Source organism: Xenopus laevis, chromosome 6L, assembly GCF_017654675.1.
Source record: "Xenopus laevis strain J_2021 chromosome 6L, Xenopus_laevis_v10.1, whole genome shotgun sequence".
In the NCBI taxonomy this organism is placed as follows: Eukaryota; Metazoa; Chordata; class Amphibia; order Anura; family Pipidae; genus Xenopus; species Xenopus laevis.
The window spans coordinates 99,879,784-99,905,240 of NC_054381.1; the positions used below are offsets into that span (position 1 = coordinate 99,879,784).

General features: G+C 37.5%; 1 pseudogene; it reads left to right on the top strand.

Moving 5' to 3' along the window:
* LOC108718534 overlaps positions 1-25,457 on the top strand; it is a 544,081-nt pseudogene that overhangs the window by 111,866 nt on the left and 406,758 nt on the right.

Consider the following 25,457-nt stretch of genomic DNA (forward strand, 5'->3'; position numbering starts at 1 on the left):
AGTTGATCCAAACTTTCCCTTGATGGTGAGCGACCAGAGGGGAGAGAACCCTGAAGGTTTTTGTTTTGAAGTTGTTGAACTGTACCATGCATGTTCTACATGGAAGTTGCTGAACTGGGGTTTTGTTGCATTTTGTTGGGAATGCCCAGTGCTTAATAAACCTGTGTTTTGTCTGAAGCCTTGGTGTCCCTATCTGTAAGCTCCAAATCCTACGCTATCTGCTTACCAAACGCTAATTCCCCAGTAAAAGTGAATGTGCAGGCCAGTGGCATGTCACACTATATATATATATATATATATATATATATATATATATATATATATATATATATATATATATATATATATATATATATATATGTTGTTATATATAAAACAACACACTTGTAACAGCACTCTCAGGAAAAATAAGCAAGCAGTGGTGCACAGCCTAAAGAGGATTGCCGATATTCTCTAAGTGAAAAGCTTAAAATTACAGGCTACGTTTCGGGAAAGCAACGTGCCCTTTATCAAGCCAAAGAGAAAATGATATACAGACACTTACATGATCATACACTTTTAACAAGGCACACAGGAAGGGACTTCACATTAAGGGGCCGATTCACTAAATTCGAAGTAAAAAAACTTCGAATTTCGAAGGTTTTTTTGGCTACTTCGACCATCGAATGGGCTACTTCGACCTTCGACTACGACCTTCGACTTCGAATCGAAGGATTCGAAGTAAAAATCGTTCGACTATTCGACCATTCGATAGTCAAAGTACTGTCTCTTTAAAAAAAACTTTGACCCCCTAGTTCGGCAGATAAAAGCTACCGAAGTCAATGTTAGCCTATGGGGAAGGTCCCCATAGGCTTGCCTAAGATTTTTTGATCGAAGGATATTCCTTCGATCGTTGGATTTAAATCCTTCGAATCGTTCGATTCGAAGGATTTAATCGTTCGATCGAAGGAATAATCCTTCGATCGTACGATCGCAGAATTTGCGCTAAATCCTTCGACTTCGATATTCGAAGTCGAAGGATTTCAATTCCTAGTCGAATATCGAGGGTTAATTAACCCTCGATATTCGACCCTTGATGAATCGGCCCCTAAGTATCAAACGATAATATATACATGGTCCGGCCACGTCATCATTTACGTATATAAAACCATTGCTCATACCATAGGAGTGTATGGGTAATTTAACACCAGATTATCTGTTAACTTTAAATTAGGGGTCATCATCCCTACAACAAATGCATGATAAATACTGAACACAATTGCATCATATCAAAGGAGGTATTATGAAGGTATGGGTCATAATCCCTATTCAAAGCTTCAGGTGTAAAAAAGTTTTATTTTTATTTCTGAATTCCTTGGATTCATGACCATCACTGCTCTCTGCCACATTTCTATGTCAGTGTAACAGTGGCGTTAAAACCAATTAGAACAACAGAAAATGTATCCCAATTTAGCTCATAAATGTAATACAGATGTGCTTAAATCCTGTTAGGGCATTGCAATAGCTTTCTCAAGATAAAATAGTTAAAACAAGGAGCCTTAAAATGCAAAGAAATTGTGGTGTTTTTGTAATTACTGATTTTTTTTTTATCACCATATTTCAGGAAAGCACAAGAAGCAAATAAAAAAGTTGTACTGTCTACATGAAGGGGCTGAGTATGATAGGGGTAAGAACATGTGCATTGAATCATTTTCGGCTAAGCATATTTATGCTGCATGGTTCTGAACCTTTTTCGTTATATTGTATATCATTTATAAATGAGAAGAAGGTTGCCTGATGTTTCTTTGCTGAACTGAACTCCGATGCACTGATAAACTCACAGCTTGAATTGTGTTATCTACACAAACTCTTTTGGATATTTTGTTCTTACAGTAACAATTTCACTTGTTTTTACTTTTGTTTGCTATCTATATTATCTCTAGACCATGGGTGTTGAATTGAAGTTATTTTATGTTAGTATTATTATAGAGCAAGGGAATACAGACACAAGACACAGTATTTTACTCATTCAGACTGTGGCATTGACATCTAAGTGAAATATATACACATTTGTTACTGTCATTTACTGTTAAGGTTTGTGAGCAGAACCTTATTGTCTCTAACTATCTAAAGGGGAAGTAGGGGGTCACCTAGATATCGTCAGTAAGTACAGCATGTAGTAATATGTGAAACAGTAATTTGCTTGTAGTAGAGTAAGGGGTGTAAGAAAGGTTGGTTTGAGTTGTTGAGGGTCGAGAATAAAGGTTATTTCTGGGGGTTTACTTTTTGATAAAGATCTGGTGGTGGTATCACATTGTTGTATGGTGGTGGTGTGAAATTGCTGATTTGTTCTAATCTAGCCGGTGGAGATTTGAATAGTAGTGTTGCCCAAAAGCTATGGGTCAGGTCAATATTTTAGTGGGTCTTACGTGTGTGTGCCAAACACTGTTGACTTTGCTACCCTACCAGTGACATCAGTGTTCTCCATTTCCTTCTCCTTTGCTCTGCCAGATGCTTATGGGATCCTTTATCTGGAAACCCGTTATCCAGAAAGCTACAAATTACAGAAAGGCTTCCATGGATTCCATTTTATCCAAATAATTTACATTTTTAAAAATTATTTTCTTTTTCTCTGTAATATAAATAATAAAACAGTACCTTGCACTTGATCCAAACTAAGATATAATTAATCTTTATTAAAAGCAAAACCAGCCTATTAGGTTTACTTAATATTTACATGATTCTCTAGTAGACTTAAGGTATGAAGATCCAACTTACAGAAAGATCTATTAACCCAGGAAAACACCAGGTCCCATACCTGTTCCTCTATACCCCATCTTTGATGTCAGGGATAGGCAGGAGTGAGTATTTAAAGGAAAACTATACCCCCCAAACAATGTAGGTCTCTATAAAAATATATTGCATAAAACAGCTCATATGTAAAATCCTGCTTCATGTAAATAAACCATTTTCATAATTATATACTTTTCTAGTAGTATGTGCCATTGGGTAATCATAAATAGAAAATTGCCATTTTAAAAAATAAGGGCCGCCCCCTGGGATCGTAGGATCCACTGTGCTGTATGTTAGGTCACATGAGCCAATTAACAGACAGAGTTGTGTCTTTTGCTTCCACACTTCTTCCTGTTAAAGTTGAAGTATTTCTGGTCAGGTGAAATCTGCGGCAGAACACAGACCATCACGAAATGGTGGCTCAAGGCAAGAGATGTAAAAGGGCAATATTTACTTAAATATATATTCCAGTTTGGTAAGATTCTTTAATATGCCACTTAATATGATATGAATTATCTGTTGCTTAAGTGTTCATTTTGGGGGTATAGTTTTCCTTTAAGTAATGACTACCAGATCAGGTTCATTTCGGGTTGGGGAGGGCAGGTTAGGGTGGGATGCAGGCTGACTTTTTGTGGGTATGCCACAGAACAATATGTTACAGTAGTGTATAGTGAATATGATTAGGACATCATCATCATTTATAGCGCCAACAAGTGCTTTACATTAGATAATGAACAGGGAACAAACAGTAAATAACAAACAAGGGTTTACAGAGTATTATAGGATTATAGGGCCCTATTCGCAAGAGTCTACAAACTAAAGGGTTAGGGTGACATAGGGATGGATAGGACATGGATAAGAATTTGGGTCTCATGTGAAAGGAAAGGTCTGATGTAGCAACTGTTTGCATTTTGAAGGTTGCAGGATTTCATGATCGTGTAAGAGACTAAATCAGAGTTAAAAAATTACTAATTAGCAGCAAACTTTCACATTTACCCAACCAAGTAACATCTTAACAAAATCCATTAAAGGAATTGTTCAGTGTAAAAATAAAAACTGGTTAAATAGATAGGCTGTGCAAAATAAAAAATGCTATAACATAATAGCCAGAACACTCCAGCCTTTATACATAACATTTTTGCCTAACTAACTATATTAGAAACATTTTTTATTTTGCACAGCCTATCTATTTACACAGGTTTTATTTTCACACTGAACTGTTCCTTTAAAATGATGGAAAAGTGTTATTGTTAAAATAGTTAATTTACTAATGGAAGATGGATAGGTAACTTTTTTTTAAATGGATGCATTTTAGCCTGGATTTCCTGGCACCTATTCAGGGCTGGGTGTGACATTTAGCGATTGCTAGAAGAACAGCAGTAACTAGTGCATTTCCAGCAGTATTTTAATGTAAATTTGTTTTGGATCAAATAGCAGCATTTGAGTAAACATTTTGATTGATACATTGATAGTGCCAATAACTTCTATTATTTTAAGCCCTGGAAATTGTTTTTGTTCAAAAAAAAATTTGACTAGAAATTCTATAACATATTAAAAATATGAGCATAACTTTTTTTTTTAAAAAAAAAATTCTACTGTGTGTTAAACAGTAGCTACCGGTACGTATTGCTGTATTGTCATTAGGTAATCAATGCACCACAGTAGTATTGTGCTATCTAGTATCATGGATGCTAAAGAACTCTCTTAGGGTTTGAACAAGTACATAAGATATTCCAGTTCCATCTTCAAAGTTAAGTTACATATCATTAAAGAAGGCAGCCTTAAACAATACATCTGGCAAGTCAGAATTCCATGACATTTAGAAACCAGCATATAAACAGCTAGGAGTTTACTTCATTGTATGGGTAAAATGATGAAGTAAACTTTTTCAAAAATACATTTTCTTAGTAAATGGAAGAATTATATACTCAGATAATTGCAAGACATCTATATGTGGATAAGAGCTAGCAGCTGCATTGAAGGATCTAATGAGTAACTGGTCAAGTGGTCAAGTCAAGTGTTAATGATTTTTTTTCAAAATTCATCTTTATATTGCCCCAACATGATATCCAGGACTTTGCAAAGATTGTTCTTTGTTCACTTTAGTCTTTGTAATGTTTTAGAAACCTGAGTATTCTGAGGAATCTCACACAAGCACGACACATAGACATGAAACGTCAACTTTTTACATTTTCACAAGATCAGCAATGATGGCTTTTGGCTTAGAAATCAGGGTTTTCCACTTGTAACAAGTATGACATACCTAATCATGACTGTCTTCTTTTGACTTCAAAAATGGAACCAGTATCATGGCCAGCAGCTAGAAATATTCTTGAATTAAGAAGGGACTTAATCCATTGTGGGTAAACTGCAGGAAGCATTGAACTATTCTCAAATAATCAAGTAATCCAATAGTAATCTGTAAAAAATATTTGATTTTTGGAAGATTTCGAGTGCTACAAACCACTATATTGCAAGCAGAGGGAATATGAACATGCAGCTTGTTACATTCAAACATTTGCAGCCGTCATTGTGTCTAACCAAGTTCATCTACTGTACTTTCTTTTCTGTAGTTCATTGTATGGCTCCCGGGTACTCTGCAGTGCCCTTGATAATCCAGAAGTAAAAAGGACCTCATGTATGCTTAACAATATCATATATCTGCATAATCCCAGCCATATTTACTTCTGATAAGTTCCTGAAACCTTTTTTTATTCATGTTTTTACAAGTACACATTTATAGATGTCTGTCAGCTGTCATATTGCTTTCCTTTGTAGAGGTACATGAAAAAGATTTCAGTGATAGGGCACCCCGGGGAATGTAAACATCCATTTAGTAACTATCATAAGCATGAAGTTATTTGTCATTGTACGTGTTATTATAATCTACTGTACATTGTTTCTCTTAGATGATTTATTTCAGTGCTCTCATTTAGTAGGAACACTTATTTAGTAGGAATTGGACATTTAATTGAGATCTATTGCTATATTTATAAGGAGAAACAAACCCTAAATTAAAAAAAAACCCTACCCTACATAGACCCCCTCCCTCCTCCCCCCCAGCCTAGCTGCCCCCCGGGCAAATGCCCCTAACTCTTTACTTACCCCTCCATGCTGATTCTGTCCAGAGGAGTTCATGGCAGCCATCTTCTTCTCTTCAGAATGTGATCAGTGCTTCTGCAATTTTCATGAGTTTCGGCACATGCACAGTTGTCGTGGAACAAAAAATTGCTCCAACTGAGCATGTGCCACTTCGCTGGTCTCATTCCAAAGATTACCGAAGTGAAGAGGAAAGCTGTCGCGTACTCCGCTGTACAGAATCAGCACCAAGGGGTAAGTAAAGAGCTAGGCTTGGGGACGGACAGACGGAGGGGCTATCTAGGGTAAGGGGATATGGGTTTTCTTATAAAGGGTTTGTGTCTCCTTTAAGTAGTGACTTGTGGGGGCAAATGTTGATGAAAAGGGCTAGCAAATATGATGGGAATGCTCTAATGGCATATGGGCAGACTTAAATGTAAGGTTCCTAATACAGGAACCTTTCTGTAACCTTTAGTAAAATGGGAAAGCTTGAGTAAACAACATTGCAGTTGCTGAAACGTGACTGACTGGGCAATAAATAAAGACTATGTCTTGCTTTAAAGGGCACCTTTTATTGGTCTCCCTTCATACAGAAAAAAATTCCACAGTAATTTGCCATTAATGTCATTATCAGTGATATGATTACACTTTGCTTTCTTTTCTTCACTTTATCAATATTGTTTTTGTTTGAAAGGAACAAGTAAGTGTACAAATAAAAACTGGGTAAATAGACAAAATGTGCAAAATAAAAAATGTTTCTAATATAGTTAGTTCAGCTCTCTATCTCTGAGTTAGTCAGCGACTATAAGGGGGCCACATGGGACATAACTGTTCAGTGAGTTTGCAATTGATCCTTAGCATGCAGCTCAGATTCAAAAGCAAAAAGTTATGACCCATGTGGCCCACCATCAGTTCATTGGTGACTAACTAGTAACCAATCAGTGGAAAGCAAGAGAGCTGCAAAGCAGGAAGTAGTGTTCTGTTCTACTATGATAGACATACAGTTTATACATTACGTTTTTGGCTAATTAACTATATCAGAAACATTTTTTATTTTGCACATACTATCTATTTACGCAGTTTTTATTTTTACCCTGAACAATTCTTTTAATGTTAAACCTATTTATTAGATCATTACTGCATGTGTGTTTATACAGTATATAAGCAATGCTTTGCAAAAGTTTTCAGACCCTGGAATATTCATCTTCTAGCAATGGGACAAATAAAGCATAATGATTCCAAGAACAAGATCAAAGTAATAATGGAATGGATGAACTAAGCGGTGATCGTTTCACAATGGTCCAATCAAAGCTCATATATCAGTCCAACTCGGCATCTGTGGCACAAGCATGGCCTGTCTAACCTGATCAATTTAGATGTGTTCCTGGAGAATTTTTTTTTTTTTTAACTGGTACTTACCCCAAAGCTGTTGCTATAGTGTAAAGTGTGCCTACAAAACTTTCAATTGTGGACACTAAGGGGCAGATTGAGCAAAGGTCGAGGTGAATATTCGAATTCAAAAAAATCCGAATTTCGAGCTATTTTTTATAGTCCAAATTCAATTTGAATTAGAAAGAAATTCGAATATCGAAATTTATTATGTACTGTCTCTTTAAAAATTCAACTTCGACCATTCGCCATCCGAAACCTGCCAAACCTGCCTTGCTGTTTTAACTTATGGGGGACTTCCTATTTGGATTCAATTGGTTTTTTTTGGGGGAAAAAAAAGGCACATTTATCAGGGGTTGAATTTCAAATTCATGTGAGTTTTTTTTAAACAGGAATTGATTAGCAGGAAGAGAGCACTTTTTGTCTACATGTTGATTTCCTAATTCTTCTGTTTGCCAATGCTTACATTTTTTCCCTTTCTACTTCCTCCTAGTGTTGTGTGCACAAACTGTGCCTTTCAAAAGAGCTTCTTGGCAATCCTGGCAAACTTTTGTCTTGCGTCTTGATCAATTCAGCCACACAAACATAAGCAGATGTGTTAGTATAAATATAGGATAAAATTACGTTCTTAATGTAAATAGTGAAATAATGAATGTTTGTGATGTATTCCACTAAACGGCATGCTCTCTTCAGCTTGGTTCTGTACATTCTGTTTTTGTTCAGTAATTCTGTTTCCTTCGGCAGTTGTATATATTACTGGAACATTAAAGGACATTTTTCACTTTAAATGCTCTGTCCAGAAAATCAGCCTGTGAAACAGCACAGTAAATCTGCTTCCAAGGTCAGTTGGGGAAACTGCAGTTGACATGGGTAGGATAAAAACAAAATTGGATTTCTCAGCTGGGGCTGTGTACATCAGAAATAATGACCTGAATTAAATTTGGCAAACACATTTAAACTTTAATCTTTCACACATTGTCAGTGGTGCATGATCTTGTATTATGCAGGGGGAGAAGGTATAGTTCTTTCATTTATTCTCAGTTAAAGTAATCAGTAAGTGAGTAAAAAGAAATAAAATGATGTATGCTTAGAGGACTAGTGCCAAGACCCACTCTCCATTCTCAGATAATCCTGGTTGATACCGCTTTGTAAATTTGCCAGGTATTTGAATAATCATACAAATTCTATATTCTGAACTAGGCATCTACATTTTTATTTGCTAAACCCTGACGTTCGAATACTAACTGACACTAAATGGCAACCATATAATTCTGTGAAGCAAGGTGAAAAATGTCATTCCAGCGTGTTGCTGCAGTCAAATATATACAGCTGCTTTGGAGCTGCTGCTTGTAATATGTAGTTGCTATATGAAGAAAGGATAATGATACAGTTTGATTGAATGAGAAGGTTGTGTTCCATCAGAACCTATTGTTTCTGTCTGAAAGTCTTGTTAACCGATTATAAGTCCCCTTCTTGTTCATCAGAAAGTTGCTAGGGGAATTATCTGACTTCATGTCAGTTTCTTTGTGGCATAAAGTTTCTTAAAATGTTGTTAGCCAAGTTATTACTGAGCGTCTTTAGTGCTGTATAGTAAGTCTGCCCCTGTGTCTATTCACCTGCTGTAGCTTTATATACAGTATTTAATTTTAGACGCTAGTTTCCTTTTAACTGCATCCATTTTCACTAAGCAGGTGACCTTACACAAAAAGAGATTCCGCCTAAATATTTGGAAGGGTTTTTTTTACAGGGAGAGTTGTGAAGATCTGGAATTCTCTCCCTGAATCAGTCAGGGCTGATACATTAGATATCTTTAAGAATACAGGCTTATGGAAGCTATAACAAGTTGATCTAGGGACTAGTCCGATTTACATTTTGGAGTCAGGAAGGAATTTTTTCCCCCTCTGAGGCAAATTGGAGAGGCTTCAAATGGGTTTTTTTTTTTTGCCTTCCTCTGGATCAATTGGCTGTTAGGCAGGTTAAAAAAACAAATTTAAAAGGTCGAACTTTGTGGACGTGTTTCTTTTTTCAACCCAACTTACTATGTATGTTACATTTTTGATGTTTTAATTTGCTTTCCTCCGTATGTCATAAAAAAAAAAAAACTTTGCACTGGTGTAATTACCAATAAAATGTTTGCAGATATTGGCCAGTAAATGACAAGTAAATGCTTCCTGATGAGACAGTGCTATAGGTGGTGAAAAATGAAGCAGACTGTGTACTGTTTATTACGTAGCCCCATTAGTATGGAGTCTTTACGTCAGTTGCGTAACTAGATGCTACTGGTCCCCACAGCAGATTATTTTTCAAGCCCCCAAAATGTCTTGAGCTTGTCAAAAGAAAAGAGCAAATAATTAAAAAACTATAAAAAATAATGAGAACCAATTGAAAAGTTGCTTTGAATTGGCCATTCTATAACACACTAAACATTATCTGTTTAAATCTGTTTTAGTCTGCTGCCTTTAATGAAGGGATTTTGCTTAACTATAATAATAAAACAGTACTGCATGTGTGGGAAAATAATCCTATTGGGATTATTTTGTGTTGCAGCATAGACTTGAGATATGGAGTTCCAAATTGCAATTCCTTTTTCCGAAAACCCCAGGTCACAAGCATTCTAGATAATAGATCACATGCCTGTACAGATACGGGACCTGTTATCCAGAATGCTGGGGACCTGGGATTTTCCGGATAATGGATTTTTCTGTAATTTGGATCGTCATACCTAAAGTCTACTAGAAAATTATGAAAACTTTATATAAACCCAATAGGCTGGGGTTTCCCCCAATAAGGATTAATTATAACTTAGTTTGGACCAAGTACAAGGTACTGTATTATTATTACAGAGAAAAAGCAAATCATTTTTAAAAATATGGATTATTTGGATAAAATGGAGTCTATGGGAGATTGCCTTTTCATTATTCAGAGCTTTCTGGATAGCTGGTTTCTGGATAATGAATACCATACCTGTACTTGTATAACTGATTCTGATATTGTTCTTATCTATATTTAGGAAAGTAGGTAAACCCAAATGTAATTATCTTTTAGAAGTCAGTCCATTCCATAAAGCATCTAAGGTATCTAGAAGAAAATCTAAGCATTGAGCATTATACAGTGTGAAGATGAATATGAATAAGCCATGTCCCTGGTAAAAATAGCACATCAAGCTAAATTGTGTGCAGCTCCAATCATACATCATTTTCCATTAAGGTGCTTACAAATCCTTAAACCATCTGTTTCCATGGTTGTAATAGGTAATAATACATTTGCTCCCAGCTTGTATCTTAAACTTTGAAACTGTAGAGTAAAGTGAAAATTAGAATGGACACAGACACAAATGCACTCTCGAGAAGTAAGCAATTTAATTAAAATTGAGGTTTTCAACTACCAAGCCAAGCCGTACACAGCAAATGGAACAAATGTAGTTCTGATTATTTGAACGAAGGGGAAAAAATGCTTTCAACTTGTGAGCTCTTTATGGCTGCTGCTTTCTGGTGCCCATGTCCTGCTTAAAAGCTGTAGGGAATAGTGGGATCATGCAGGGCATCCACTTATCTCAAGAAGTGCAGTTGAACTAATTGTCTGTGGCTTAAAAAGCCCATTGGTCTTCTTACAGCAGAACTCGCCAGAGGGGTGATAACACTTCAAATACTACAGGCTTTCTGATGGAAAATTTTAGTTTGTCATAAAAAGTAACATTTGAAATAATGTTTTGGGTTTTTTTTTCATGCTTTTTAGACAAAAGATGGAAAAACAAGCAGCAATATAACTGGCAGTATAGATATCTGAAAATGCTTCCTGTATTCTTGTAGGACCCTCGGATAAATGAACTGCATTTTACTAACGGAGCGGTTTCAAATGAAGGAGAGTGCTGCTTGCGTTAACTGAACTGGGAAAATGACTAAAGAAATAGTCATTTTCCAATAATAACCTTCAGCTTTTAAAATTGTGAATTCTCTGCAGTGAAATATTGGATGACACTCGGCACATATATCAATACAAAAACAATAAATATTGAAATTTTTCTACACCCGTTTAATTTGTTTAAAATCAACTGCTGAGTGAAGGTTATGTCCAAAAGTATAATGGACGTGTGGCTGATCTGGCCACATTTCCTACAAACATACCGAAAGAGCAGAATGGTTAGTGCACATTCTTTGGGCCACTCTTTTATTAGTAATGTATCTGCACGAGTGCATGCATTTTAAAAAAACAGGGAGTATTAGTTACAAGTTAAATGAAATTGCTAAACAATCATACCATGTCATGGTTAACCCCATCTGGTGGTCCTAACTATTTACACGTCATGTTTAGCTTATGCTGGCACATCCCTGCTTGGATGCATTTTTGGGAAAAGTGTCCCCTGACCAAAAGTCTTACAGAGTGATCGACCACCACTGCAGCTTTTATAGGCTAGCAGACATCCCATAAGCAAAATACCACCTTTAAGTTATCGGTGTGAGGATGTTGCAATCAGTTTAGCCTTCCTTGTTACAGAATAACGCTTCAAAAATCCAAAATTACAAAAGGTGTTGTGGGAGCACTCTTAAGATTAGTCGCCCCGGTGACAAAACGCCTCTTCTTCGGGACGATGAAACTTCGGGCGACTTCAGAAAACGAATAGGCGCGAGTGCCATCCCCCTGGCGATTTTTCATTATAGCCGGTACGAAGGTAGGGGAAGGCAGTTCGTGCAGGTTGTCGCCGCGAAGAAGAGGAGATTTGTTGAAAGGGTGACTAATCTCCCCGAATCTGCCTTTACTTTTACCCTTGTACAACAAGATAAAGTATATTTATCAATGGTTATGGAATTGGGATTTCTTGTGGTCAGAGTTGGAAATTGAAAGGATTGAAAGTAGTACAAATAAAGACAGTAAATAAACAAACAAACTGATTTCTGATAAAAAATTAAGCAAATTTCAACTGGTCAGTATATTATGCAATTGTTTTTCTTTCAGTAACCTAATTTAAAGTTCATTATATAAGTAGGCATGTAATTTCCAAAGCATTCAAACTGTATACACGGAAATGTATTTATATATAAACAGTTCTCTAATTTCTGCTTGTAAAGTGCTAATCATTGTAACAATGTAACTGTTAAACTAACAGTACCTCTATAAAACGTAATAATAATAATGAAAGTACTAGTTATAAATAGTGATGAGCGAAATTTTTTACTGCGAAAATGACACCCAAAGACTCTAATGGGTAAATAAAAAATTTTGTTAGTCAAAAAAAAATAATTTGTTGCTCGTTAAAAAAAAAAATTCACCCATAGGCTTTCAATCCGATAAACCACGTTGTGGTGATGGCGGAGCTCACCCGGCAGCGCGTCTCCTCGCGATCACTGCTCTCACGAGAACCCGTCACTTCTCTCCGGCTTAGACTACACACTCTCTCACTCGCTTCTGAGTGCTGATCAAGACTAGTTTGCACACCCACTGCTGTACTAGTATTAGTATGTATGTTTTAATAAAGCCAATTTGTTATTAAAGTGACTCCTTAGTCTTGTTCACCCATAGACTTCAATGCATTTCGGTGAAACAGGTCAGATTTGCCCATCGCTAGTTACAAACTTCTTCCACTTTTATGTTCTACAGTTAATGAACTGTGTTTTAAAACCCACATTAACTATGTGACTAGCTACAATGAATCCCTGTTACATTTTTTTAAATCACTAATAGGAATGGCTTTAATATTTACACTTGTTTTTCTGTCTTTATTTCTGTAACAGGTGCAGCAAAAGCAGCAAATAGATTGAGTGGTTGAAGTTGTAGAAGAAACAATTAAAGGTATGTTGGCACAGAGTAAAGGGACATCTAGGGAAGGCGCACAGGCTCTCCCCTGTAAACATCGCAGAGGACCCAGTGGTAAGGTTAATTAAACAAGGCCCATCGAAATGTAAGATCTCAACCTTGTATAAGCTCATCACTACTACACAGGCGAACTCCACTAGTTTAAAAAGCAGGCTCCTATGGGAAAGAGATGTTGGGGACTTGACAGACACCCAATGGAAATTAGCACTCAAAACCCCCAGGTTGGTCTCAAAGGACTGTAGGCATGAACTCCTCCAGCTTTATTTAATACACAGGGCCTACTACACTAAAGACAAATTGCACAGAATGTTCCCAGACCAATCCCCTTTGTGCAACAGATGTAAGACGGAGGTAGGATCCCTCATACACACTCTCTGGCAATTCTCAGCAATGCAACAGTTTTGGGAAGAAGTCGTGGGTCATACGAGCAAAGCCATAGACACATTGATACATGCTGACCCGGTACTATGCATTCTAGGCGTGACCACAGATCAGAGCATGCTGACAGAAAAGAAACAGCTGTTAACTAAAGCACTATTCCATGCCAGAAGGCTTATAACTGCAAATTGGAAATCAGAAACCCCTCCAAGTATTGAGGCATGGGTGGGGGCAATGCAGGATGCATGTAAGTTAGAACTGCATATATATAGGAGAAGAGGCACACTCCAGCACTTCACAAGGGTATGGTCTGGGTGGATGGCTAATAATGCTGACATGGAGGACCCAAATAGGGGTGACTCCCGGTAAAGCGCTCCAAGTAAGGTAGGGACTACTAACTCAATAATAAAATAAGATTTTATAGATAGGCATGTGTGATGATGAAATGTTATATGCATAAACAATAAAGTACACTGCTGAGAAATGTTTGGTAATAAAGGTGAACTGTAATCTTTAAGGATTATGCCAATCTGCGCATTGGCTTTGTAATGTAAATGCACTGTTGAGTACTCTGTCATGTTTGAAATGTTCAATAAACCTATTTGAACCAAAAAAAAAAAAAGGTATGTTGGCAGCTGAATGTGAGTATTTGAATCACCTGACCTTTGTAGGTGTAGTAGTGGTAGGCTAAATATTTATTTGGGTCCACAACAAAATCTTTCTTGAACTCTTCAAAACTGAGAAGCTGACTTCTACTTGCCTTATTTTCAGTTATAGAAATACCATGACTATGCCAGGAACATTATAAAAACAGACAACCCCCTCTGCAAAGTATATCTCTTTTACAGCTCAGAATTCACTTGTATAAATCTATCAATAACTTAAATCAGAAGGAAAAGTGAAAGAACTAATCATTTTCCTTGGCTTTGTGCTCATTGGTCACAGAAAACTGTACCCAGGCCTGGATATGTGGAAAGGCCACAAAGGCCTGGGCCTATGGCAGCCATGCCACCCAGCGACATCTAAACTGGGTCCTAATCACTAGGGACATGCTGGAGGTTTGATTTTTTTTAAAAAAAATCTCCCTTATCCCCAACTCTCCATAGTGTATGAGGGAAATTTTGGCATGTGTGCAAAGGGGAGGGGGCGATTGCAATGAGCCGATGACAAGGGCCTAGAAGCACCTGTTAGTTAAATCCGGGCCTGACTGCACCTACCTGGGATACCTCTGTAGGAGCAGCACACAATCTTCTTGCACTGCCAGGCCCTATGCGCAGTAGAGTGGAAAGCTGAACTTTAAGCAAAAAGCCAGCCTGCATTTTCAATCTACTATCAATGCGCTGGACCAGGGCCTTTAAAGAATGAAGAAGCAGAAGAAAATGTTTGCCCCAGAGCAGAGTAGTTTTTAGTGATCAGAAGCACTGCCCCTGGGATATCGGGTAAATGATTAAAATCACATGGGGTACCTAAATGTATACCTTTCCCCTCCTCCTTTAAGTAAAAATTTATATTAATTTGTTAAAATTAAAGCCTCATAAATTAATCGATACTTAACCAGATTGGTTAAAAACTAGAGATTCCTAAGAGCTGTAGTCATATAAACTTCTTCTTTATTACTACAAAACATTGAGAGGGCTGGATATGTGGAAAGGCCACAAAGGCCTGGGCCTATGGCAGCCATGCCACCCAGCGACATCTAAACTGGGTCCTAATCACTAGGGACATGCTGGAGGTTTGATTTTTTTTTAAAAAAAATCTCCCTTATCCCCAACTCTCCATAGTGTATGAGGGAAATTTTGGCATGTGTGCAAAGGGGAGGGGGCGATTGCAATGAGCCGACGACAAGGGCCTAGAAGCACCTGTTAGTTAAATCCGGGCCTGACTGCACCTACCTGGGATACTTCTGTAGGAGCAGCACACAATCTTCTTGCACTGCCAGGCCCTATGCGCAGTAGAGTGGAAAGCTGAACTTTAAGCAAAAAGCCAGCCTGCATTTTCAATCTACTATCAATGCGCTGGACCAGGGCCTTTAAAGAATGAAGAAGCAGAAGAAAATGTTTGCCCCAGAGCAGAGTAGTTTTTAGTGATCAGAAGCACTGCCCCTGGGATATCGGGTAAATGATTAAAATCACATGGGGTACCTAAATGTATACCTTTCCCCTCCTCCTTTAAGTAAAAATTTATATTAATTTGTTAAAATTAAAGCCTCATAAATTAATAGATACTTAACCAGATTGGTTAAAAACTAGAGATTCCTAAGAGCTGTAGTCATATAAACTTCTTCTTTATTACTACAAAAGATTGAGAGGGCAATTTTAAAGGGGACATATATCCTCAGACAGAAATTTAAAAGGCAATTTTGCATTCTGTTTTTACAATGCATTTATTACTCCTGTAAGCTTTATAGTATGTCCAGCCTGCATCCAGACAAAAAGAACAGGGTCTGCTCATGTTACCTGTTCATGGTATTGGCAGTTTCTACTGGTAATATGATAATAAACAGAAAAAAATTTATGTTAATTGCAGAAGTGCTCAAAGAAGCATTCGGCAATTTTACATTTCGTTGTTCAAGGGTTTATGTCCCAGTTCCATACATTTTTTAAATGGGCAATGAAAGAAAAGTTCAGAACACAGGTTTGCTGTTCTGTGTTTTTTTTAATTGTTCAAGTATTTGAATTAGCTATGTGCAGTGTTATATATCCAAGTTAGTATAAATTATACTTTACCCTCTTTCCTTTTGTAAGTAAAACAACAAAAAAACCACTGCTGGGCAGTTTGGAACTCTACCTACCTATCCTGTGATGCGGGCCTTACACTGAAGATGGGATTGTTACCTGCTTGATATTTCACTGACCTAGCAGATAAAATGCTATGTCATCAGCTTGTACTGACCTGGACAAAAGGTGGTGACAGTATTTGGAGAGGAAGCTGAATTGATGTATGGTATATGGTGAGGCAAACAAAAAGCAGTGCATATGTTGCCTAATCACTAAAAATAGGAATTTATATCCGTATAAATGGTGTCGCTTTTATAAAAAAAGAAAAAACCTTTATTGTAAAATCATACCTCCCAACTGTCCAGTTTTTAGAGGGACAGTCCCTCTTTTGACAGCTCAACCCGCAGCCCCTCGTTTGTACTGGAAAGGCCAGTTTTCTCTGCACTGAGCAGCCAGTCCCTTTTTTTATTTCCAAAATGTTGGGAGGTATGTAAAATATAAGTATTTAAAGGTATGCGGTCAAAGCTGACTATGTTAATAACAACTTTAATGTGATTTCTAATATCCTCATATGTTGCAATATTGGTTATCTTTTTATATTTTTTATTAGATTTTCAATGGGCTTGTGACACATGCCAGCATTAAACCCATCTTAAGCATGTAATTTACAGGATTGCAATGGCCTGAGTGCATTAAAAGCCCTTTATAATATCAGTTTTATCGTGTGTCTGGCCTGCATCCAGACAAAAAGAACAGGGTCTGCTCATGTTACCTGTTCATGGTATTGGCAGTTTCAACTGGTAATATGATTATAAACAGAAAAAAAAATAATGTTAATTGCAGAAGCAGGGCAGCCATCAGGGGAGGACAGGGGGGAGAGTTGAAGGGAGCCCCGAAGGTAAGGGGGACCCAGCCATGCCACACTTTATTGATTAGCCGGGCCCCCCTGCTTTCTGAGAGCTGCTGACTTGGGGAAGGCAGGGCAGTAGCACAAGGGGAGGTATCTTCTGTCCATTACTTCCCCTTATTGGTCACTGAGTTTAAGTCCCGGTTGAGCTGCTCAGGGATTGGATAGCTGAGGTTTGAACTTCTCCTCCAGCTCATCCAATCACCATGCAGCTTTACCAGGACTTGAAATTCTGTGACCAATAATGGAAGAAAATAATGTCACTGGAAGAAGTTGCAGCCACCTGTGCTCCCCTCCTAGCTTCTGTAGTTGGCAGCTCACTGACAGCAGGTGGGCCACACATATGCAGTAAGTGCAACATGGCAGGGCCCCCCTAAAGGTAACCCTTTGTGGACCCTGTTGTGTGGTGGGGCCCTGGGCACCAATTTTTTTTTAAACTTCTGGGGGGGGTGGCAAGTTTTTTTTACATGGATGTTTAAGGGGGGGTCCTGACTACCAATTTTCTTACAAGTGGGGGGGTTGGTGGGGGGGCCCTGGCCACCAATTGTTTTTGCCCATGTGGGGCCCTGACAACCAATATTTTTTTATTAACATTTGGGAACCATAGCCACCAATGTCTTTTTTTTTTTTTTAGTGTGTTTACAATGTTCAAGGGTTTATGTCCCAGTTCCATTAATTCTTTACTGACAATGAAAGAAAGAAAGAAAAGTTCAGAACACAGGTTTGCCGTTTCTAAAAACAATTGCAAAATGCATGTCAAAATGTTTTGGTTCATAAATGGCTGCTCATATATTTAAATTGAAGGACACAATTAAACATACAGTAGAACCCCCATTTTACATCCCCTGATTTTAAGTTTTCCATTGTTGTGATGTGGTCCCACCTATATATTATGCATAATACATTTCCCTGATTTTCATTTTCCTGGATTTTACATCATTTTTTTCTGATCCCCTGAAAAACGAAATATGGGGGTTCTTCTATATATAAAAAAGGCAAATTAAAAAAAATATCCTTACGACAAAAGTAAAATACCTGTACTTGTATTTGGTAGTTTAGTTATTTAGTAGTATAATTTACTCCTTATGTATATCTAGAAGTCCTAGAAAACAACTTCCAAATTCTCCTTGACTTATGATAAAATATGATGTATTTTGGCATGTCTGTTTTGTTTTACATTTTAACCTAATTTCTCTTTGGCATTTTCCTTAATGCCACCTACTGCAGATGTTCATACGATTTTCTTCATTCAGTTGTTTCCTCTTAAATTTACAGATGGCAAAGGAGCGGTTTGGAGCTGTTCTGTCCCTTGCTGCATTTTCATCTCCTGCACTGCATAATCTCAATATACAAAGATTGACTTATTCATTTTCAATTTCCCATATCCCCTCCACAAACGCATATCTTTTCTTTATGTGGTTTTATGGCCAGCCTGCTAGTTTATTAGACACCCAAATCATTTCACACCATGCCTTGCAGGCCGGGTATAATTCTTATCTGTAGCTTTCCTGCTCTGCCTTTGTTCCATATCACTTTCATGTGCATGATATGCAGTACCAACAAGGAACATTATATCAGTAATGCTAATATTTGAAAGGCTTGTAAAGCATTGTCTGCAAAAAAAAAAAAAATCCAGGTGCAATAAGAAATACTAGCGCTAATACACATATAAGGATTCTGTCCTTTTTCTTGTAAAGCAGAGTTGCAAAATGAAGGGCTCCACCTCAAAGTGCTTGATATCCCTTTCCAAGTGGTCTTACTCTAGGAACATGCCCAGTTTAAGACTGAAGCCGAGTAAAATACCAGATAAACATAATTAACCTTCTTTACCATTAGGGCTATTAAATAGGGACATGTAGATGAGTGCCTGTTGGAATTCAACCTCCATACAAACAGGTTGTTCACCTTTAAATTAACTTTTAGTATGTTGTACAGAGTGATATTCTCATTCAAATTGCAATTGTTTTTTGTTTTTTTAATATTTGTGGTTTTTGAGTTTTTTAGCTTTTTTTTTTTTTAGGAGCGCTCCAGTTTGCAATTTCAGCAATCTGGTTGCTAGAGTCCAAATTACCCTAGCAACCATGCATTGATTTGATTAAGAGACTGGAATATGGATAGGAGAAATATGAGCAATAAAAAGTAGCAAAAGCTATAATTTGTAGCCTTGCAGAGCATTTAGATGGGACCCCAATTTGAAAGCTGGAGAAGTTCAGAAGTAAAAAAAAAAAAAAGAAGACCAATGGACAAGTTGCTTAGAATTAGCCATTCTATAGCATGCTAAAAATTGACTTAAAGGTGAACAACCCCTTTAATATATTTTGAACGTATTTCTAACACACAAATATTCAGCATGTTGCCTTAAAAAACATGGAACACAATTGCTAAAATGAAGATTCAGTGCTGGTGGGTACAAGCAGGCACAATATAGTATCTAATTAGCTCATGCTTAGCTCTTGCATAACAGAAGTGTAGTAGTTCTGAACCAAATCCAAAGAAATGTCTGCTTTCAGACTAAAGTAATAATTTGGAGTATAGGCTCTCACGTTTGGTTGATTTTAAATCCTGAAAAAGATTAGATTGCCCCAAATCTAGGATGCATCCCTATTTCACACTAATTCAAATCTAGCACTTCCTCCCATGTGCCATTACACCAAGTCAAACCGTGTGCTATAGTAGCAAGATGCACAGCTTTATTTTTTGCAATTTTCTAAAACGTATTTAAGACATTTTCAATTGGCAATGTTGTTTATTTTGGTAGAATGCTCCTTTTTTGCAGTGATGCCATTTTTTGTATTCTATTGTTTCCTTATAATGCAACCAGTGCGGACTTAAATAACTCTCATGCTTACCCTTGTAAGTCACAATGAAGCCAATTTACAATTGGCAATAAAATAAGACATTACATAAAAAGTTAGAGGTGTGGTTCAATTTTCATAGGAGTACAATTGGCCATTATTATTTTTTTTTTAATCATTTGCCTTCTGCTTCTGCCTCTTTCCAGATTGAGGGTCACTGACCACTCATTTTTAAAATTATTAGGCGGGGGTGCAATGGGGCTGTGACCACAAAATACATATAAACAAATACAAGAGTCCTCTGCACTCAACCCATTATCAATATATTTAAGACAAAGACATTTTGTGCATACTGCTACTGAAAAATGCCTTACCCTTTAAACAAAACAGGGATTGTTTGTCAACTTCATCAAAGTCATCCCATATCTGGCCAGTCCTACGCTTAAATTGCATCTGATTCTATTGCTTCATTATACTTTTTACAAAGGGACTAAGTTTTACCTGCAACTTACTTGCTGCTTTCAAAGTAAAACCCCCAAACTTGGCTGCTCTTTTATCAGCCAACAGTGGGATCACCTGACTATAGCTGGGAAGGGTGGGAGCGACAACATGGAGCTGGTCACTGCTCCTGTATAAACTGTAACAAACAAGGGAAAGTTGTGCTCTCCACTAATTTTTAAAAAATAAAATAAAATGATGTTCTGGTGAACAATCTGAAAACAACTGAACTGAAAAATGTCTTTGGAAGGTGAACAACCCCTTTAAGTAACATCCAAATTAAAAGTGCACAACGTATGAGTTTGCTTTTAGCAAAGTACCTGTTGTTAGGGATGCACTGAATCCACTATTTTGGATTCGGCCGAACCCCCGAATCCTTCACGAAAGATTCGGCCGAATACCGAACCGAATCCGGAACCTAATTTGCATATGCAAATTAGGGGTGGAAAGGGGAAAACATTTTTACTTGTTTTGTGACAAAAAGTCATGCAATTTCCCTCCCGCCCCTAATTTGCATATGCAAATTAGGATTCGGTTCGGCCGGGAGAAGGATTCGGCCGAATCCTGCTGAAAAAGGCTGAATCCTGGCCGGATCCCAAACCGAATCCTGGATTCGGTGCATCCCTACCTGTTGTGGCTTAAGTTGCACCGCCCCTACAAGTATTCCTTTTATTTTATATTAACTTTTTATTGATCTACATTAGTCACAGGACCCACTCTTTAAGACAGCAGAAACAGTTGTGTAGGGCAGGAATGTTGGCAAAGGAAAGAGCAAATAGACAAACGATAGTTAGAAAAGAAAGACTGACATTTGAGGATAATTAAGGTGGACTGAGAAGGCAGACTAAATTTGCAGATAGATGCAAAGAAGATGGATGAATTAAAAAACAAGGGGAAGGTATATGTTCACAAGTGAGCATATATATAATTCAGATTTGTGGGAGATTGCAGTAAGTGGATGGTTACTTTGCCATGAAGGATGGTAAAAGAGCTGAACCCACAGATGGGAAAGGTATGGAGGGAGAACTGGGATAGGATTACTGTAAATTATTATTTTTTCAATTAACTAGTTAGAATCAGGAAGGAATTAACTTATGTTTAACCAGCTATTAGGGGCCATGTAAAGTATAAATATGTATCAACTGAAAGTTGTGAAGGGTTATAGCACCAGTTGGAGCTTGTGTATGAAAACATCACATTGACTTCAATCAATTCATCTGTGCTGTTTGATTCTGTTATATGTGTGAATCCCCTGCCTGTTACATGGATTAGCTTCAACCCTATCCTATCTCCAGCTGTGTTCCAGAGCTGAAGATAAATTACATGGTCATGGACTGCAGTATTTCCTAACTATCAAATACATTTAATAGGAAAATCAAGTGTCAGTAGTGTTGGGACAGAGTCACTTCCAAAGTTTGTGTACTAATTTAATTATGGAGAGCAAGGGCTTTGTTTTGTCTAAATAGCAGTTTCATATAGAGCTTATTTTCACTGTGCCATTGCTTACGATTGTTAAAAAAGAATCCCTGGGTCCTTCAAGCAAAGGCTTTCCTTGCTATGTCTGCAGTTGTATTCAAAACTCTGCTAATTAAGTAATAACATGCACATTGGACATTTTAATTGGCTCTGCATACCTACTAATTATGAATCATTGATTTACCTTGGCAAGCTCCCCAGAATTAGAGTACACTGAAACCTGAGCTGGTCCAACAGTCTGATGAGTTGATCACAGGTGGAACATCTCATATTATCCAGTTATCTTGGTCATCATTTTCATTTCTCCTAAATGCATCAGATATACGTAGCAGGAATACCACATACTAAAAAAAACAACAAAAAAACCTCTCCACAATGGCCATGCCTGAATGTTGTCTTTGCAAAAAAATTAGCCAAAGAAGCAATTTAATGAATGTAATTTCTTTATGATCTGTAATCTAGTACTAACTTTTGGCTAACATTTTGTAATTCTACTTTGTTTTTAATATAAACTTTTCCAGGGAGTAATTCATCCATCCATTTTTTTTACAGTGACAAAACTTATAGCCTCTTGCTGTTCCCTTGCAAACCCCCACCTTTAGTTAAACACAGGATTCAAAATGGTCAGCTGTCTGTATTTGGAAGCTTGCATTCCAGTTTGTAAATTGATGCATAGATCAGGAGTTAAAAATTGTTTGTCTCCCTCTCTTCATCTACCTGCGCCTCTATGAGCCACTATTGTCCCCAAAATCTTGCATTTCTTTCTTTGCCTAAAGTTTTCATAAGCTTTCTGTATTAAGGATCTCTAACAAAGTGAAAGCATATATAGGGCTGTTTTAATAGAACTGTCTAAATTAAAACAGGCTTGTCGGACCACTAAAGCAAGTTGAACATGCAACACCGCATAGATTTCTAATGCAAGTTGACAGTTGCTAGTACTCCTGGCCACTGTTATGTGGTTCTGCTCAGTCTGACTAGGTCAAAAGCATCAGTGTGAACACAAATTTTTTTTCTGCCCCACAATAAAGCCTGATATGATCAAATGCACCATCTGATTTGGACTTGTGCTCATTCTGTTCAAAACTCAATTTTTAGATGCAAAGGAAATATATTGAACTTTCAGTGCAAGTGATTCAAAGTGAGAGAGGTTCTTCTGAACACAGAAACACAATAAGCTTTATTCACTGGGTGTCATGCACCTAAAAGAACTTGAGTATCAGGCAACCTGTACATCCCAGTGTAATATATGAAACATAAGCTAAATTGCTGGTTTAATAACATTATATTCTTCTACTAAGTGCTGTGCATCCTGCATTGATCATTGGCTGGAACTAGCTGCCATTTTCTATTGCAAATTAAGTTTTTCCTTAGTTGTTTACACTGCAAAATACAAACAAAAAATGTTTAGTATGCTACCTGTGTCTTTGGAAAGGACTGATGTTTTGCTTTGCATGCAGCCAATGTAGTCACCTCCTTGAACTTGCAATGAACTTGAGTCTCAACCCTTTCATTTGTAATTCATGGTGTGTCCAAAAGAGTGCAAAGCCAGGCTACCTTTTATGCCTCCCTTGCTTGACACTGCTTTACTGCTCTTTACGAGACTATAATGTGATTTGATATCGGGTAGGAGATCTATCACAGATGAATCAAAAATATCATAAAAGCTTTGTGTGTCCACTCAACCATATATATATCCTCATTTGCAGAGAGATTTGTGAAGAGAAGCTGCACCACCACTGATATGTGTCAAGGATCGATAATAAGTATAAGTGTTATTTCCACAAACGCAAGGCTTGTTTTCATGCTTGTGCGCAAACTGCTTAACTCTTGTGGAAGTGGGCTAGCAAAAAATATCTTCTAGCAAAGGTGTTTTAAAAAGAACGGCAAATATTTAAGAGAATAGCTTTGACCCTCCCGTTATTTGAAACGTTATCTCCCTTGTATCCTTTGGAAACTACTGACTGCAGACAGTTGAAGTTGTTGCTAAACATGAACTTACTGCTGAGAGTTCGATACCCTTGCTTTATATGGTTACTATCATATTTATGTTGGAAATCACGAGTGAAGTTTATTATTCACACTGTGTTATTAGGAAAAAGCACACCATAATTTGTTGAATGTGAACAGCCACTTAACTCGTATACAAGTATTTCTCTCAAAAACATGTAGCTCTAACAAAATAATACATAAATAATCAGCTTGGTTATAACATAGGGTTGGTGAGTTTTTGTGACTTAAATGAAGTTAAAAGAGTTGAAAGGGGAAATACTTTTCCACATAAGCTCAGTTATTTGATGTTATATGCAGGTTGTTTAGGAAGTTAGAAAAATAAATCGTTGTGTACATGTAATGATTGTAATCAGTCATTTTTACATATGGATCCTTTACATGTTTGTAAAGCCTTTTAGCCAGCTTCTCCTAAATGTATAGCTCCCTCTCTGGGAGAGAGAGAGGCTCCTGCAATGCCTCCCCCCTCAGCCGCTTAACTTTGCTGCACAGAGGTATGGGGGCCGCAGTGCTTGTGTGAAGAGCGCAATTGCACTCTCTTGCACTAGAAAAGCAGAATTTCCGGTTTAAAAGGGTACTAGGAGCTGCTCGGTGAAGCATTTTTCAACTTGCATTCAACCCCTCATTCTTCATTCAGTAATACAAGTTGCAATGGTCACTTTCTTCACATCCACTCAGCACCGTTCCTGTGGACATTTATGCCTGAGGCAGCTCCAGTAATGCCACCCCCCAGCCCCATTACATTTCCGGGGGGAGGCAGCAACGCTAGTGCAGAGTAAAGCCGAATTTCCGTTTTAAAAATCAAAAATTTGGCTCTTAAAGGCACCAGGAGCGACTTTTTGCTGCCCCTGGAAACCTAGCTGGCGCTGCAGCCTGAGCGAGCGCCTCAGCTCGCCTCATTAGCAGATCACCCCTGCATCCACTGATTAAAAACACACTCTTATGCTAATGTCCTTAACAAAGAGTATCATATTTTGTTATTTTTCTCCCAAGTTCTCATCTCCATTTAGTGCATAGTTTGCTGCAGTTTCAGAAGCACTCTCCACAAGAGAACTTTTCTGATTGTACATGATTTTCCAACCTTAAATTTTTTACAATCATCTCCTTTTTTTTTGCAGATCCACCTTTTGTCTCCCAGTGTGTCTCACTGTCTAACCTCTTAAGAACCAGAAAATATTGTTTAATCACTTATTTCCTCTTCAATTACAACCTTTATTGCTTATTCCTCCACAGCCCTGGAACCCTCATGGGCCTTTTAACTATACCAGTTTCAGCAGAACAATGTCATCATGGAGACTTGGAACACTGCAAAATGACTGCAAATAGCACTTTATTTTAAATTAGTGGGCTCATTTATCAAATCTACCTCAAATAAACTCTTGTTTGCATATTTATGAAAAAACTGAATGCAAATATAACTCGATTAAATGCAATCGTGGAAAAAACTCAAATACCCCAAATTTATCTGGTTTATAGGCTAAAAACCTTGAATACTGAATTTGAGTTTTGGAACCAATATAGAAAAATAGAAAATCGTTAAGGCAAAAAACATCTTGATATGGTTAAAGGGACCTCTGCCATTGACTTCTACATGACTTCGACAGGTTTTAGCTGGAATATTTTCTGATT